Source organism: Tympanuchus pallidicinctus, unplaced genomic scaffold (genome assembly GCF_026119805.1).
Source record: "Tympanuchus pallidicinctus isolate F22 unplaced genomic scaffold, pur_lepc_1.0 scaffold1, whole genome shotgun sequence".
NCBI lineage: Eukaryota > Metazoa > Chordata > Aves > Galliformes > Phasianidae > Tympanuchus > Tympanuchus pallidicinctus.
In genome coordinates, this window is record NW_026294618.1 from 78,829,421 (window position 1) to 78,845,089 (window position 15,669).

Genomic DNA, 15,669 nt, shown 5'->3' on the forward strand with positions numbered 1-15,669 from the left:
AACCACGTGCCTCTTCCTGGAAGAGTCTGCAAGTCCCTGCCGTGCCCTCAGAGGCAAACAAGGGCTGAGGGCCTGGATCCTTCCCCCCATCTGTGCACCCCAGGGAGGTGCCACCACCAGCTCCCTGGTGTGGATGTGTGCACCATGTCCCCTCATGTACGGGTGGGTGCTCTGCCCCGTGCCATGTCAGGCCCTAGGCCTGCACCTCAGCCCTACCTGCTGCCCCACGAAGGCTCTGCTCCAAGAGACATCCCCCTTCCCCTCCCAATACTTTTAGCTCAGTTCACTTCAAACCCTTTATTAGCATGACAAGCTAAACAAGTTTCAACAAAGGGGAATGGATTCGGAAGCCCTAGAGTCTGGATCTGAGGCTGACACCGTTACTTCAGACTTCGTTCCTGGATAGGGTTTTCCCTTGTACTTAAGCTGCTGCTCTTCCCCTTGGGCACGGGCACCATTTCTTTCTGCCCCTTCACCAGGCTAATTCTCTGTCATGAAAAGATGGCAGTTCTTCAGTCTCCACTGCAGGGTACACCTGTGCTGGCACTGGCATCCCTTGAGGCAAAAAGGCTTTGCAGAAAGCATTGGCTGGGTGAGGCGAGGTGAGGCCACACAGCAGCCCTGAAGACTCACATGGTGGGAGCTGGAGGCACTGTGCTGGGCACAGAGTGGGCAGCAGGCCCTGCTAGGTGGCTGAGCACCTAGGGTAGAGCCAGCGGTCGGCCAAGGAGCAGGGGGCTGCCACAGCCCAGTCACTGCACCCAGGAAGGGACACTGGGGACAAGAAGCAACAGCGAGCTGAGCTTTGTAATGGCTAGTTATAAATGGCCAGTAGGGGTCACTGATATCTATTTATTATTTTTTGTTTTATTTTTCAACACATCTATAAATATAATATATAAATATAATATATATATATTTATATTATAATGTATAAATATATGCATTTATATATTATAATTTATAAATATATATATTTAAATGTATATATAAATATATGAAACATATACAGGAAGCAGTTGTAATGGGGAAGTACATTCATCACATGTACAGGTTAGGGAAAAGGGCCCTTTATAATACCAGTGTAAGCTGTGCATCCCTCTCTGCTCAAAATTCATGATGTTACAAAGCCTCTGAGCTGATCAGGAGCCAGGGTCCCATGTGGGTGCTTTGCTGCTGTTGTTCTTCAGCCCTGCCTTCATCCTTTATCCCACGTGTCCAGAGATGCTTTGAGAGAAATGTAAGAGGTTTTGAGATTCAAACCCTGAGAGTAGGTTATTGTGTTGCTTCTCTGACAATACTGCACCCAATGCAATTACATCCCATCTGCAGTGGATGACTTTAGGCAGCCCCATAAGACAAACACAGCAGTTTTGTTGAGTCAGCACAATTCTGTTCTTTAGCCGTTGTTGCTGATGATCGTCTGTCCGTGAACAAATTCCAGGTGATTTTGGAGAGTCACACATTCACATTAAAATTTAGCCCCACTCTTATGTAGAAGAACTGATTGAATTCTATACTCAGGTATTGCTAGCAGCTAGTTTACTGGTGAGCTGTGTTTCTTTGGTAGGTACATTGTCCAGGCACGCTGACAGGGAGGTTGTCTATCCAATTCTGCATCCACAGATGTGTTTGGCTATCCCAGGCTGGTCATACTTTGCTGTACAGAAGTGAGTGCATCCTGAGGTCCTTTCATTTCCTCCAAGCAGGAAGAAATAGGACTTCACACATCGCACAGGCAGGGATCACCAAAGGATGGCCCAGTCCATTGTTTTCCCAGCTTGACCTGGGTTGGTAGAGAACCTGGAGGGACCAATATTGCCATGCCTTCTGGTGGAGAGTCATTATTTATGGTGTCTACTTCTTCACTATAGGCACTTCAGAGGGATTTGTCCCTCTGCAGGGTGGCACCTGCCCCTCCAGGGGTTCCTTTTATAAAGTTACAGGGGTCTATATAAAGTGCTGCCAGTTGGAAAGTATTTTGAATAGACTCCTCCCTGCTCATCATTAAGGGTCATAAATTCAACTGGTATTTGAGAGAATCTCGAATGTATTTCTAGGACTGTTTACTGAGAGCTTCAGCATCCGCCAGAGGCCCCTTAAAATAAAGGGATTATTGGGAGTCAAGTGTTAAATTACCTGATGCTTGTTAATTGAGCTTCAGAGGCTTTAGTGAGCAACTGGCTCTCGCAGAGAACAAGACTTCGGCATGAATAGTGTTACATAAATGAATATGATACAACACAACGTCACGCTTCCGCATCGTGTCACTTCTCTTGGCTCAGAGCAGTGGTGAGTCCATCTCACAAGCCATCCAGATACATGAAAAGGCAGTGTGGAGTGTGTGGAGGCAGAGAGGGAAGGGGATTGGCAGTCAAGGCTTTCTGGATTTGGGCACAGGGTTTTCTTCATACTCAGAGCAGGTGACTGGTCTCAGGCATCCTGAGTTCTGCTTTTGTCTCCCTTTAGCTGCTTGACCTTGGGATCTGATCTTGAAAAGAGTTGAGTTTATTAGAAGCTTTCAGAGGCCATCTGAAAGTTCAGTTCTCTCCATCCAGTAGGGCTTATTTCACCTAAACTTCTAAAAAGATTGGAGGTCCTCTTCATAGACTCTCTGTCTTAGGTTCTCTATGATTCTGTGATCCTACTCTAAGAAAGGAAAGGACTCTAATCACCACTGCCATCAGTGCACGCCCACAGAAACCTGAACAGCCCACAACTGCGAGCCCTCCAAGGCAGCAAGGCCCTGTGGAAATGGGAAACCTCATCAGCTATGAAAATTTCATCAGCTGGCGCTGCAAAAGCAAGAATCTGGAAGTGGGGAGCAGATGGGCAGTCTAGATTCTTGGAGCCATTGTCCTCCTGCTTGTTATCTGACTCCAGCACAGGGAGGGTTGGGAGAATTTATGGGGGCACAAGGATTGAAGGCTTTCTTGAAATATCCCTGCTGACGAGTGGCACAGTGCAGGCGGTACTTGCTGGGTGCACAGCAGACGGTTTTGCACAGTATTCCCAAGGTCATGAAGCAGGGTCTGCTGAGCACCTGTCCTCTATTGTGTAAGAGAGGGCACCATGTGGGCAGGGCTTGCAGCACTCTGAGCCTTTCACTACCTGATTGCAGACTTGAAGGCTGTGTACATGTGATACATTTGGGAATATCATTGAAATACTATCAGGACTTCTCTCAGCTGTTCCCATTTCTACTGGACTTGGCTCATATAACCACCACGTGGACATCAGCTCAGGAGATGTTTGTGAGAGAAACAGTGACAGGGAGGGAACAGAGGGTAAGGCTGCAGGACAGGCTTAGAGGGCAGTGGGCAAAGGACGTGTGTGAGCTCAGAATGGAACAGGAGGGCCAATTTGGTTAAAATGTAAAATGTATTAACTTGCTGAATCTTCAAGTGTAGAAAAATGAAGTGGATGAGTTTGCCAATAGAAACCAAAGTTCATGATCGTAGCTGTGTCCAGGTTTGACCTGTTCTTGTCCACTTTTACTGTCACCCCTCTTCTCTAAGAGGCAGCAAAAGTCCTCAGGACTTGTAGGTAGGTTTTTCCATTCAACTTTGGAATCTCTCTGGCCTTGCTGGCAGCACAGAGAGCTGTGGCCTCAGGGGCATTTGTGCCCCTCTACTCTGCCCTTGTGAGGCCACATCTGGAGTGTTATGTCCAGGCTGAAACACCCAGCACAGCAAGGATGTGGAGCTGCTGCTGGAGCGGGTCCGGAGAAGGGTCATGAGGATGATCGGAGAGCTGGAGCATCTCTTCTATGAAGAAAGGCTGACTGAGTAGGGCTTGTTCAGCCCTGAGGAAGACTCCAGAGAGACCACACTGTGACCTTCCAGTACTTGAAGGGAGCGTACAAGCAGAAGAAGGACTGGCTTTTCATATGGCCTGATAGTGATAGGACAATGGGGAATGGCTTTAAGCTAAAAGAGGGGAGATTTAGGTTAGGTGTTAGGAAGAAATTCTTTACTCAGAAGGTGGTGAGGTGCTGGCCCAGCTCCCCAGAGAAACTGTGGTGCCCCATCCCCGCAGGCTCAAGGCCAGGTTGGATGGGGCCCCGGGCAGCCCGAGCTGGTGGACAGCAGTCCCGCCCACGGCTGGGTTTTGAACCAGATAACCTTTATGGTCCCCCAACCTAAGCCAGCCAATGACCCTATGACTCTCCCCCCCTCCAGCACTTGGGCTCTTCCATCGCCCCCCGCCCCTCTCCTCCGCCGGCCCGTTTTTCGCGCGGCGCGTTGCCGCGGTGACGGAGGAGACGCGCGGCCCCGCCCCTCCCGTGCTGCCCGATGACGCACCGCGCTGCGGCGTGGGGATTCCGCCGGATTACCCGGCGTGCCCCGCGGCAACATGGCGGCCTGAAGTGAGAGCGTGGGGCCGGGCCGAGCGGGGGCAAAGTTTGGGGCGGGCCCGAGGCGAGGTCGAACCGGGACCGAACCGGTCGCAAAGTCCCGGGAATCCCGGGTGGAAACGAGCCCGACGGGGTCAGAACCGGGACGGGGCCACGGGGACGGGGAGCGGGGGCGGCGACCGGCTGGGGACCGGGCTCTGGCCCTGCCCACGGGCCTCGCCGGCCTTGCCGGACGGGGCGGCGGTGGGGAGGGCGGGGGGCTTTGGGGGCTTTTCCTCCAGGTGGGAGATGGGTGGGCGCGGGGTGTGGAGGGGTGAGGAGCGGGATCCGTGCAGGGGTGCTGGACTAGGAGCTGCGAGGCAGAACCAGCGTGGGCTGGTGCGCATGTTTTAAGGAGTCACAGCATAACTGACACAGAGCTGGGGTGGAGGGAGCAGCACTCACCATCTGCCAAGCCCGGGGGTCAGATGGGAAGTTATCTGCCAGCATGGGTGTCCACTACAAGGGGTGCTCCCTAAGGTTTTTCCAGACATGAGAAGACTTTGAAGAAAAGATCTAAGCAAACAATAGTGACCTGCTTCTGGCTCAGAGCTTAAACACGCAGCGTGGCGTGCGGTGAAAGATTGAGTGTGGGTGGATTTTTAAATGGGCAGGATACTGCATTGGGATGCAGCAGGGCATGCAAGTGATGTGCAGGTCTGGCAAAGCTGCAAATGACCTAGATCTGAGTGATGCCAGGTGGAAGCTGTGCACTGGAAGGAGTCATCTATTAAATACGGTTACTTTATGCCAGAGAAAGCTTTTCAGAGGTGTTCATTTGTGTTTTACAGATTCAGAGAAAGAAATGGGAAGAATGTCAACTTAAGAGGAAGCAATGAATCTCTGCTGAAGCATCAGATTGCAGGTAAGAAAGTCAGGAGAGAGCTGATGCTGAATTGAGCCATGCTCTTCTTGTTCCTTCACTTGAATTATTTGAGACTATGGAACCACATACCTGAAAAACTGTCCTTTCCTATGGTGTTCTTTGCATCACATTAGACTTATGTTGCCTGAATGAAGAGATCAGGGATACAAATGAAATGGGTGTAACCCTGAAAAATTCAGTAAGAGCCCTTGGGAACGAAAGTTCAATAGAAGACGTGGGCTAGTGCCCTTTACATGCTATGTAAAACAAACAAACAAAAAAAAGCCACCTAAAAAGCCAACAAAAAAATCCCATCCCTAGAGTCCCTTCTGTCAGTGTTGAAATAGTGATGTTCTCTGTGTAATGGCAAGAGGTCTGCTGAACCAATCACAGTGAAATCCTTTCTGGAGATGTTGTCCTTGCAGTTATTGTAATGTGACAATTAAGTAATTCTAGTGACCCTCTGTTCTGTTAGGTTATTTCTTCTGCTGCATTGTTTTCTCCACCCATATTTTAACTGATCCAATGATGGATGGTGCAGGTATGCTGCTGGCCTCTTTGTGCTCTCCTGAACTCATCATTGAGGTCTGGTTACAGGGGCAGCTATTTGATACCTAACTGCTTGGTCCTGTAAATTTTTCATCCCTTTCACTTCACTTGTCAGGTCACGATTCCTTTTTTTGGTGTTTTTTTTTTGTTGTTGTTTGTTCGTTTGTTTTTTCCTCTTGTAGGATCTCTGCAGAAAATGTGTGTATCCCAGCAGTACTTTACATGTGGTGTGTTTCAGCTTCTGGTAAATCAGAACTGAAGCTTCCAGGCTCTAGCTGTGGTATCAGAAGCTTTTGGCTTTTAATACGTTGCCAGTCACCCATTGCTCTTGAAATTGTGGGATTGCATTTCAGAAGGAGCAGCAGAGTTCAGAAGTGCAATTCATGGCCATCTTCATCTTAGGATGAAACAGGGCCTTGGGTCAGGAGGAGAGGTGTTGCATGCAAGGACCTGTTGTCTCTTCAAACCATCTTTTTGAACCAGAGATGACCTTGCATTCTTCTTCAGCATTCCAAGTAGTTTGTTGGCTGCTGATAAGTTACTTGCTTTGCAGCCTTCAAATCCTGAGTTCTTATCTGCCCTGTCCATATAGCCATGTGGCACAGTATTTAGGGAAAGCAGGAAATAAGTTATACCTTCACAAGAGGAATAGTCCTTTGCAGGTTTGCCCCTTTTCTTCCCACAGAAAGGTGAATAAAGTTGAGTCGGACAATGGGTGTTTTCTGATCAATGCGTTGGTGTGAATGGTACCAGAGAAGGCTTGGAGGAAGGACTTGTGGAAGCCAGTGTGGCATATAAATTGCTTGTTGGGGGAAAAAAAAAATCTAACTGCTTAAGTAATAGCAATATAAACAAGTTTTAGAAATTCTGACTATTTTTCTTTCTTTCTTTTTTTTTTTTTTTGGCAGTTCAATGTAGATTTGATGTTTCTGAGCCTTGGAAGCTGATGATTTTTCCAAAGGCGAGCTCTCTAACCTGCTAAAAATGTCTGTTTTATGAAGGTTTTGCTGCGAACCAGACTCTTGAGATTTCCATGTGTTCATCACTTCTACAGCACAGTCCCAATAAATAAATCTGGAGGTTATGGCATTGTGAATTAACCACTTGGTGTCCTTGTTAACAGTTTTTGCAGCACAGCGTGACAAGATTAATGTAGCAGTAGTTAATAACCTTCTACCTTTTGTGTTACTGTAGCAATGCTGTGTCAAGGAGCCTCCCATGAGTCTGAATGTGATACTGCTTGAGGGCTGGATTCCTCCATTAAGAAATGAGAACTGTACTTGATACCTTTTTGATGCCGCTGTGCTATTTTGACCAGTGTTATCAGGAATGGGGATTTTCATAATGAGCTGAGCAGACATCCGTGGCTGTTGGATTTGATTGATCCTTTGCAAGTAAATTTAAGGTTCTGAAGCACCCCTAACTTGAAAGTTTTGTTTGGGAGGATATCCGCTTTTTGTATGATGCCTTGACTGTGGAGAGTGTGAGTGCTTCTGGCATTTGTTCTAGGTTGTGCCTCTGAAGTTACTGGTAACTGGATAAATATCCAGGGTCCTCCCTGAAACCCATTTTACAGGACTGCAAAAGAACGGCATGTATAATCTGTGCAAATGGGGCTAATACCTTTGGCTGTAAAATTGTCTGTCACACTCTCCTACTAGTTCCTGTACCTCAGGGATTTTTGTAATGTAGATCAGCTGGGTCTGTAACTGAAATAGAAAGATTCTTTCTTCTTAAAACTTTAAAACCTTTGCAGCTGGTTAGAGGGGAAGGATGAACATGTGGTGAGAGTGCTGAACTGGGATGTAGGATACCTATTTTCTGCCAGAGATTGATTACGTGTGTTCAGATAATTACTGATTCTTGCTTTCTGTTCTTTTACTGTAAAAATTAATGCCCATCTTACTAAGCATTTTAGGAAGAGTCCATAAATATCTGTAAGATGCTTGAATACTGTGATGCTAAATGTTTTACTAACGCATAGTAAGGAAAAAATTACAAAAACCATGTGCATAGCCATGACTTTTAAATGAAGTAGGCCTTTTGTGATATGTTGTCCTTCATGTTCTGCAGCATGATGAAATTGCTTTAAGTCAGGCCTGGCCTTCTTTAAGACAAGTAAGCATTCTGAAACCCTCTTTCCTCTCTCCCCAGGAGCTGCTTCATTTTTTCCACATCTGGTAATGCCTTATCTGGCTGAATGTTTGCAACTCTTATTTTCTCGTTTGTTTACCTTGATTGTTCTAGACTCGAAAATTGTTCTCTTTGTTGCCAGGATGTTCATGTAAGGTCTCGGCAGAGAAGGCCAAAAGCAGAAGCTTGTAGGCTGTCTCATGTTTGGAATGACATAAGCCACCCTCTGGAGTGTCCTGTTGGGAGCTGTGCTTAGGAAGGAAATGGCGTGGAAGGCCATGTAGGAGTGTGAGAACAGCTTTGCAATGGTTGGAATGCAGGAAAGGCATCACTTGGGTGGGCTCAGTTTTCCTCTGCTTTTCAGCAGTGCTGGGTGCCAAGTCTGAGGAAGACTGCTGCACAGAGGTGAAGAAGCTGGAATGTGTTCTTCAGTTGAGGTGAATGCAATTCAGTAAAACTGATAGGCATCAAACTGAATAATGATTTTAAAGTATTTTCACATGATGTCTAATCTGTGCAAATTCACTACCACATAATAGCACTGAGGCTGAGAGCTCGGAAAAGATCAAGCACTTATATGAGTGGTAGTGTTCAGACTTGCTTTAGCTAAAGAGCTTGTTTTAGAAGGAATGTTTTTTTTTTCAGACATAACCCAATCTCTAACAGGTAAAGGTTAGAAAAAAGGGCATTGCATTCTGTATTTGTCCACCGGGGCTTCTTGCTGTCTTCTAAACCACCTAGTATTGGCTTGTGTCAGAGGTGAGGGATTGAATCACACTTACTATTTAGATCGCCTGCTAACCTTTACTTTTTTGATAACCACATCTTTTAAGAAAAAAAAAAGGCACTACAGCTGCTATGACTAGGGCTGATAGTTGAGGATTTTAAGTGAGGCTCTTGGAATGGTTAGCGCAGTCCATAGATGAAGACTGTCTTATTCATGAATGTGAAGGCATGTAAGTATTGTTTCTTTACTCTTCAGTGGTCAGACATAGAGAGTTGTGTCTCTTGCCTTTGCTTCCAAGCAAGGAAAGCATGCGGAGTTTGGCCTTTCCACGTTGCAGTTTTATAATGGACTTTAATCCCAAAGACAGCTGAGGAGGTGGACTTTAAAGCTATTCAAGTAACATCTTGTATCTTGTGGCATGAGCTTCACCTTACTGATGTTTGGGAAGGCACAGCTTGTGTTCTATGCTATTGTCCAATTTGCTCGGGATCCAGAGGCTCAGCAGTGCTGCTTGGTCACGTAGGCATCAATTCGATTTGCTGGATAGACTAATAAAGGTAAGTGGTAGTGGTAAGATGGTATGTATAAGAGGTGCTTGCAATATCTGCCTAAATGCAAGGGGAACTCCTGGAGATAATTGTAGAGGGGGAGGATTTTCAGAGCTAGGAGCAGGTCAGGCAAACCCTAAGATCTGTGTGTGGATACCCTCCTTATGGGCTGCTCTGGAACAGCATGTGCTCTAGAGCACAACATAGCCCTTTTGTGGCAGGTGTAAGGAGCTGCTGACTTTCACAGAAAGTGCGTAATACTGAGAGAATAAAGATTAAAAAGTGAAAAGGGTCAGAATTGAGAAATAAGGTTTTCTGCGAAGAGGCCGGTTTTTAGGTACCTCCTGCTAGTGGCAAGAGAGAGCTAGTTTAACTTTCTGATCTTTATGGGTCAGCAAATTCGGAACTGAGAGTCCGTGGCAACTGTTGTGTCTTTGGTTGACTTCTGTATTTGTATTTTGTCTGTGCGGTAAAGCTGGCTTTGGCAGTGTTGTAGAAATTGTAACTGTGGGTTTTCTTACTCTTGTACTTAAAGACTCAGTTGCCTGGTTGCATTAATGTAACACCCGTGTGCAAATGGTTCTGGAATGAGAAGTGGCAGACGAGGTAGTTTCTCTCATATTGAGGAATCATACTTAGGCTCATAAAAAGCCTTAGGCAAATTTTACTTTGTAGCGTTTGTATCAAGAGAAGGTAAGTTGTTTTCCCAAGGCAGTAATTAGGTAATTATTGTGGCAATAAGTTTTTTGACCATTATCTTAGCATACGCCACTCAGGGCAACAGAATTCAGACCTGGATATGTCTTGCTGCACAAGCTCTGTGCAGTTCCCAAAGATGCCTTGCTTCATTGTCTCCTGAATGAGATTTCATCCTACAGCTTCCCTGTTCATTAGCAAGGGCTCTGCTGCTGCCCAATGGGGAGGTTACAATATTCTCAAGAGGTGACTTGGAATCAGATCAATTTCATACGAGCAAAAAATGATTGCAGTTAATTCTACTGTTTTGTTGTTCTGTGTTTTATTTCTTTTTTTTTCCTTGTTTAAGGTATCTTTCCCATTTTACTGCATGCGATCCATACCCAGTGTATGGTGTGCAGAGTCCTGTCAAATGGGGGAAAAGAAAGCAATAGAAACAGTGGAATGTTCGTTTAATTTAGAGTTGTTATAAGTCACCTTTCTTGAAAATGGACTTCAAGTTCAGATCCTACTTTTAAAGAGGTTTCATTTCTTTGAACAGAAAGCATCTCGTGCACTAAAGTATGCAAAATATATTTCTTGAACTTCTAGAATTAGATGTCTGAGTATTGCTTGTGCTAGGATGTAAATCCTAGGAAATGCAAACTTTATTGAGAAGGATTTTCTCAACTAGCTGATCTGCAGATTTTCCTAGCAAATTCACTCTGTCAATAAACGTCTGCATAGGCAGTTAGCCTACTTTCTCCTAGGCTTAGTAAGGAGTGTCATCTTGGGGAAGCCTCTCATACCAGGTCAGACTGATTCCTGAGAGCAAATCACCCTTTCTGGATGTGTAATTTCTGCAGAATCAACTTTAAAGTGTACCTGTTTTTTCTTGATTTGGTTATGCCTTTGTAATAGGTTCTCAGGTGTATCTGGAATGGCTGTAACAGAGTTCAGTGTCGTGGAAGCTCCAGCTGGATGAGAAGAGCTGTATTACTGTGCAGCTCTGGAGATGATTTACTGTCCGCCTGACAACTTGCAATATAAACATTAGTCCAAGCATGATCTTGTCCCAAAACCCCGCCTATGCAGGGAGCCAGGAGTCTTCCTGCCACGCGCCATAAATCGTTTACAGTTTGCTCATTCCCATGCATTTGAAAAACAGCTGTGCATGGGGGATTAGCAGTTTGCAGAAGGCCCGTGTGGGGCTAAATTAGGGCCTCTTGCTCTGGTGGTGAACACTAGTAACGGAATTGCCAGAGTGCTTCTCTGCAGCAGGAGGCAATTTACTCTGGGAATGGGGTTCAGTGTTGGGGGTACAGCAGCCAGGGGGGAGAGTGCTGTATTGCAGTGCTCCAGTGGGAGCTCAAGTGCCCAGCGTGGTGAGGGATTGAAAAATCATTATAAGTTGTGGGGGTTTTACTTTAGTTATACGTTTGTATATACAAAAACACACACTATAAATATAACTTATTTATCCAAAATGCAAGTAGACTACTTTTGTCTTTTAGGAGCTGAGGGGCTGTGGAGATTGTTTGCGTGTGCGTGTGAAGTGTGATTTCCCCTTTGTTAGCCCCTGGCAGCAGAATCTGATTCTAGGCGGCCATCTGGGGCTTCACAACTAACTTGCAGCTTTTAGGAGAAGTTTTACTGGGCCATGTGGATTTATTACAGCTTTGCAATTTCAGCTCCCATAGTAAGGCTATTGTGTTGTCTGTGCTAATTTCAATTACCTCCTGGAACTTTTAATGACTAACTTGTGTTTATGGTGAAACCTCCCATTTTTCCAAACCCTGAAAGCATGATCTGTTTCATAACTCTACAAATATTGATGCTGTTACATCAATGCTGGGTACGTTGGAGCGTAGAGACAGTTGGTGCCTTCAGGTCTTTTTGTAATAAAGAGAATATTCAGATTCAGCTGTACAAATGAGGCTAGACAGTGGAGTTCAGATACCTCCTGCATGCTGGCTGATGGACCAGCTGCTGAGTAATGCAGATATAAGTAGATTATTTTAACTGGGTTGGTGTCTCCATCTACAAATCCTCTCTTGGGTGGGTTGGGTAAGAATCTGGGTGGAATGTGTCAGTGGGGCACCTCCTTCTAGCTGCACTGGTGAAACACAAGTGCTTCCAGGCTGTACCATAAGCATCCACAGGGCAGAGAAAATAAGCTCTTGGTAAAGCAGAGAACTTGTTTCCAAAATGAGAACAGTTAGAAAGGTTCTTACTGTTTTGTTGAGGCTGCTGCTCAGACATCCCTCTGAAATAGAGTATTCTCCTGGAGCCTCCTGCTTTGCTCTCTTTTGTCACTGATTCCGGGAGAGCAGGTGGAGGGGCTCATGCTAGGCTTGCCTGAGGCAAAGAGTTTCCTCCTTTTTGTTTTTCTAATGCATTTTGGTGAAAGGCTGTGCAGTCAGTTTGGTTCTTTGTGCCATGCTGAGATGGAGGCCAGATAGTACGAATATGTTTGTGGCTGTTTATGTGGGCATTTGAGATGTGGAAGGCACCTGCTAATGGGCGGTAGGTCATTTCATGTTGGATTGGCTAAGTTTCCATCAGGCTGGTTCTTTGTTGCGGCAGTGCAGTGCGTATGGACTGTGTATGTTTGGGGATCCCTATTATCTACCTCAGATACAGAGGATTTTCCTTCTCTTTGCTGCCTCCTCACTGACCACAAGAAAAGAAATTGCGCATTTCAGGAGAGCTCTTAACCTAGAGATGGAATCAGGTGCTTTGCTCTTGCTTGTGTAGGCTTTCCAGATATATGTGTTGTTAGAGAGGGGCGTGGGTACCTGATTGTATTGCAAACTTTCACTCCTCATTGCTGTTTTTATGCAGCTGTTGGAATTCACCTTTCCTTTTTCCTGGGAACTGGTGTGAAGGAATTGCCATCACTCAAAGCAAAGCTCTATCTGCTTGCCTCAAGGCCTTACCCCCTCCAGGTGAGGAATTTGCCCAGCTTCCAAAGGCAGAAGGTTGTTTGTTGTCCTATGTTACCTGAATCTTCTGGGTTAGGTCTGAAGGGAATGGTTCAGGGCAGTGGAAATAGCAACTCAGAGATGCTGGAATAAGGGAGGGAGGGAAAGGATGGAGTTAGCCATACAGTTAGCTTACCCTCCCCACACCCTTCTTTTTTTTTTTCCTCACCTGCCCAGCTGTGTAGTAGGTTAGCAGTACGTGTCTGTTCTTATTCTTATGAAAGTAGACTTTGTTCTCTGAAGACTGCTAATCATGCCCCATGGGGGTGTAATCAGTTATAAGGTATTTAATACAGTGCAGGCGGGAACAGGCCGCCTGGCTGGGCTGGCAGATTGCAACACTACAATTATAAAGGGCCCCTTTCCCCCACTCACCCGCCCACTGGTGGCAGGATGAGGGTTGTATCTTAAAACAGCTTTTAGTCTATGAAAAATAAAAGTGTAGTTGGGGGGAGGGGAGAGGAGAGGCTGAGGTGGCAGCTCCTATTCCGGGAACTGAGCAGATGGAAACGCTGTGAATGCTGAGGCCGTGGCCGGTTGTGCTGTTGAGACTTGTGGGCATTTGGTTGCAGTCGCATTGAAGTGCATTGCACCGGGCTGGCCCTTGGCAGCCTGTGGAGCAGCAGGGGCTTCCGTACTCTCTGGGTTTTTCTTGTGGTGGTTGGGGTTGGAGAGGTATGGAGTGGTTAGAACTGGAGAAGCCCTTTCTCCAGCATGGGGTGATTTAGACACCTAATCTGTTGGGTGCTTTTGTACATCCTGCCAGGCTTCTATTTATATCTATGGATATAAATCTATTGGTAAATCTAGCCTTTCATGCCTCTTTCTTCCAAAAGCTGTTGCTGGTGCAGCAGCCTACCTTCCTGGCTTGAAAGGGAGTAGTTGGTTTGAGGCATTGAAATTTAATGGGCATGGGAAAGTGTTGCACCTCATCTGGTCTGTTCTGGTTACCTAACGCCAGCCCATTCACCGGTGAGGGCCCTGAAGTACATGCGTGGAGTGTGGAGCAGCAGGGCCGCAGCCTTGGAAACAATCCCTGCTCTGGCAGCTTGCTAGATGTGTCGGTGTGTCTCTGGAGCTTGTGGCCACACTCACTCTTCCCCTTCCAGGTTCCTGAGAGATTATAGTATCACAGGCCTTTGTTGGTGCTCTTGGAATTCACTGGTGTTGTTTTGTGCAGTGACAGCACAGGACTCCCTCCCATGTGTGTGCTCTTCACTTCCTGGAAAGTAAAGGGGAATTTCTGTTCTGCTGTTCCAGCTTGTGCTGTATAGTTTCTGTCATTCTTTCCTTATGAAATCCTGCTCCTTTCTGGCATTCCTGTGCTTTGCTGAAGTTCAGAACCCTTTAGTAACTGAATTCTTCAGAAAGCTTTTTGGACTTCTAGGCACTGCCTGTGGAAAAGTGGTATTTTTTTCTGGTGAAAGCTTTGGCCACTAAATAAAATAAACTAACATAACCCCCTGTCCCACTGTTTTAGTTCCTTATGCATTGAATTTTTGTACACTGAGTCTGTCTTCTTGTGTTTGTGGTGTCAGTGCTGTTGGAGAGCAGGATAATGTGCAGTGACAATCAAATCTGTTTCTGGGCGGTGAGTACAGTGTGAGGATGGGATGCAGAAGTGATCGCATCCCAGAGAAATGCTGCTTGACTGCAGTTGGGGTGGTTTCCTGGGGAAGGATAAAAGCTTGGGCATCTGGAGTGCTTTGAAGGGGTCCAAAGTCAGCCTCCTTTCAGCTCTGCCCCTCAAATCAGCAAGGCTTAGTGTTGCATTCTGCCCTTGCCTTGTAGGAAAAGGCAGGGAAATTCCCTTCCCAGGCTATTGTGCAGCACTCTGTTCCTGCTCTGGAATGCAATTGCTTCCTGACTGTGACGGTGGCTCCTCTCCCTGCAGTATGTGTGCCCAGTGGGTGCTTCTCCTTATGCTGTGTCTCTTGCTTGTGGCTTCAAGTCACCTGGAGAGCTCGAGAAGGCCCAGTGGAAGAGTTTGGGGCCAAAGCTGTTGTTGGGTCACTGGCGGTACGGTGGCAGGGCTGGCGTGCGTGGGGAGCGTGGCGGGTGTCAGCCTGGCGGGTGTGTGGGCTTGCTGCTTGTTTTCCTTCCCTGCCTGGTGAGGAATGCAATGTGTTTGCCTTCCTTGGCCTGTGGTTGCAGCCACATTCCTGCACTGGGAGTCAGCACGGCGCGGCGTGCTGTTCATGCCCCCTGGCTACATGCTTTCAGCTCCACATCAAAGGTGTGTTTGGTGTGTAGCTTGTGCCATTCCTGGCCACACCTGGTGGCCTGCAGGCATGCAGGAGGTGGAGTCTGGCTGTGTTTGCAGATGGCATTCAGGGTTCAGACTTCTTGCTCGTGGAGAGGCTGGAGCTGAGTCCTTGCTAAACAACCCCAGGAATGCAGCGGGAGAACTGAGCAGCACAGTCACTCCAGGGGCATGTCCTAGCAGCAATGTTTCCTTTATAGCTGCAGCAAAATAACTCATACTTGCTTCTCCAAAGAAACTGTTTGCTTGGGTGTGTTGTGGGGTTTAATTTACACCGCTAAGGCCAATTAAGGTTGGCTTGTCCCCCTGCAGCCTGTATGCTCTTGGCAGTCAGCAACGATTGAGTGGCTCGTGCCATCAAACTGTGTGCTTAGTACAAACTGTGCATGAGATGTCTTCCTGGAGACGGAATGGCCTCAGGATTTAAGCCAGGTAGGAGCACTTCCCCCAGTCAGTGTAGTAATGTTCTTACACAAATAAGTTACCACTAAACTGTCCCAGCTTCTGGAAAAACCTACTTCTGACTAGT

The 15,669-nt window shown here is 46.6% G+C and overlaps 1 protein-coding gene across 5 annotated transcripts in view; it reads left to right on the forward strand.

Annotated features, from left to right (window-relative positions):
- The first annotated feature begins 4,311 nt into the window (after nt 1–4,311).
- Nucleotides 4,312–15,669, forward strand: part of TJAP1 (tight junction associated protein 1) — a 38,472-nt gene continuing 27,114 nt past the window's right edge. For 2 of the 5 annotated variants that reach the window (XM_052675809.1, XM_052675806.1), the window contains exon 1: nt 8,969–9,227. The gene's annotated coding sequence lies outside the window, so the exon portion shown is untranslated. The other 3 variants (XM_052675792.1, XM_052675801.1, XM_052675818.1) reach the window with 3 other exon arrangements.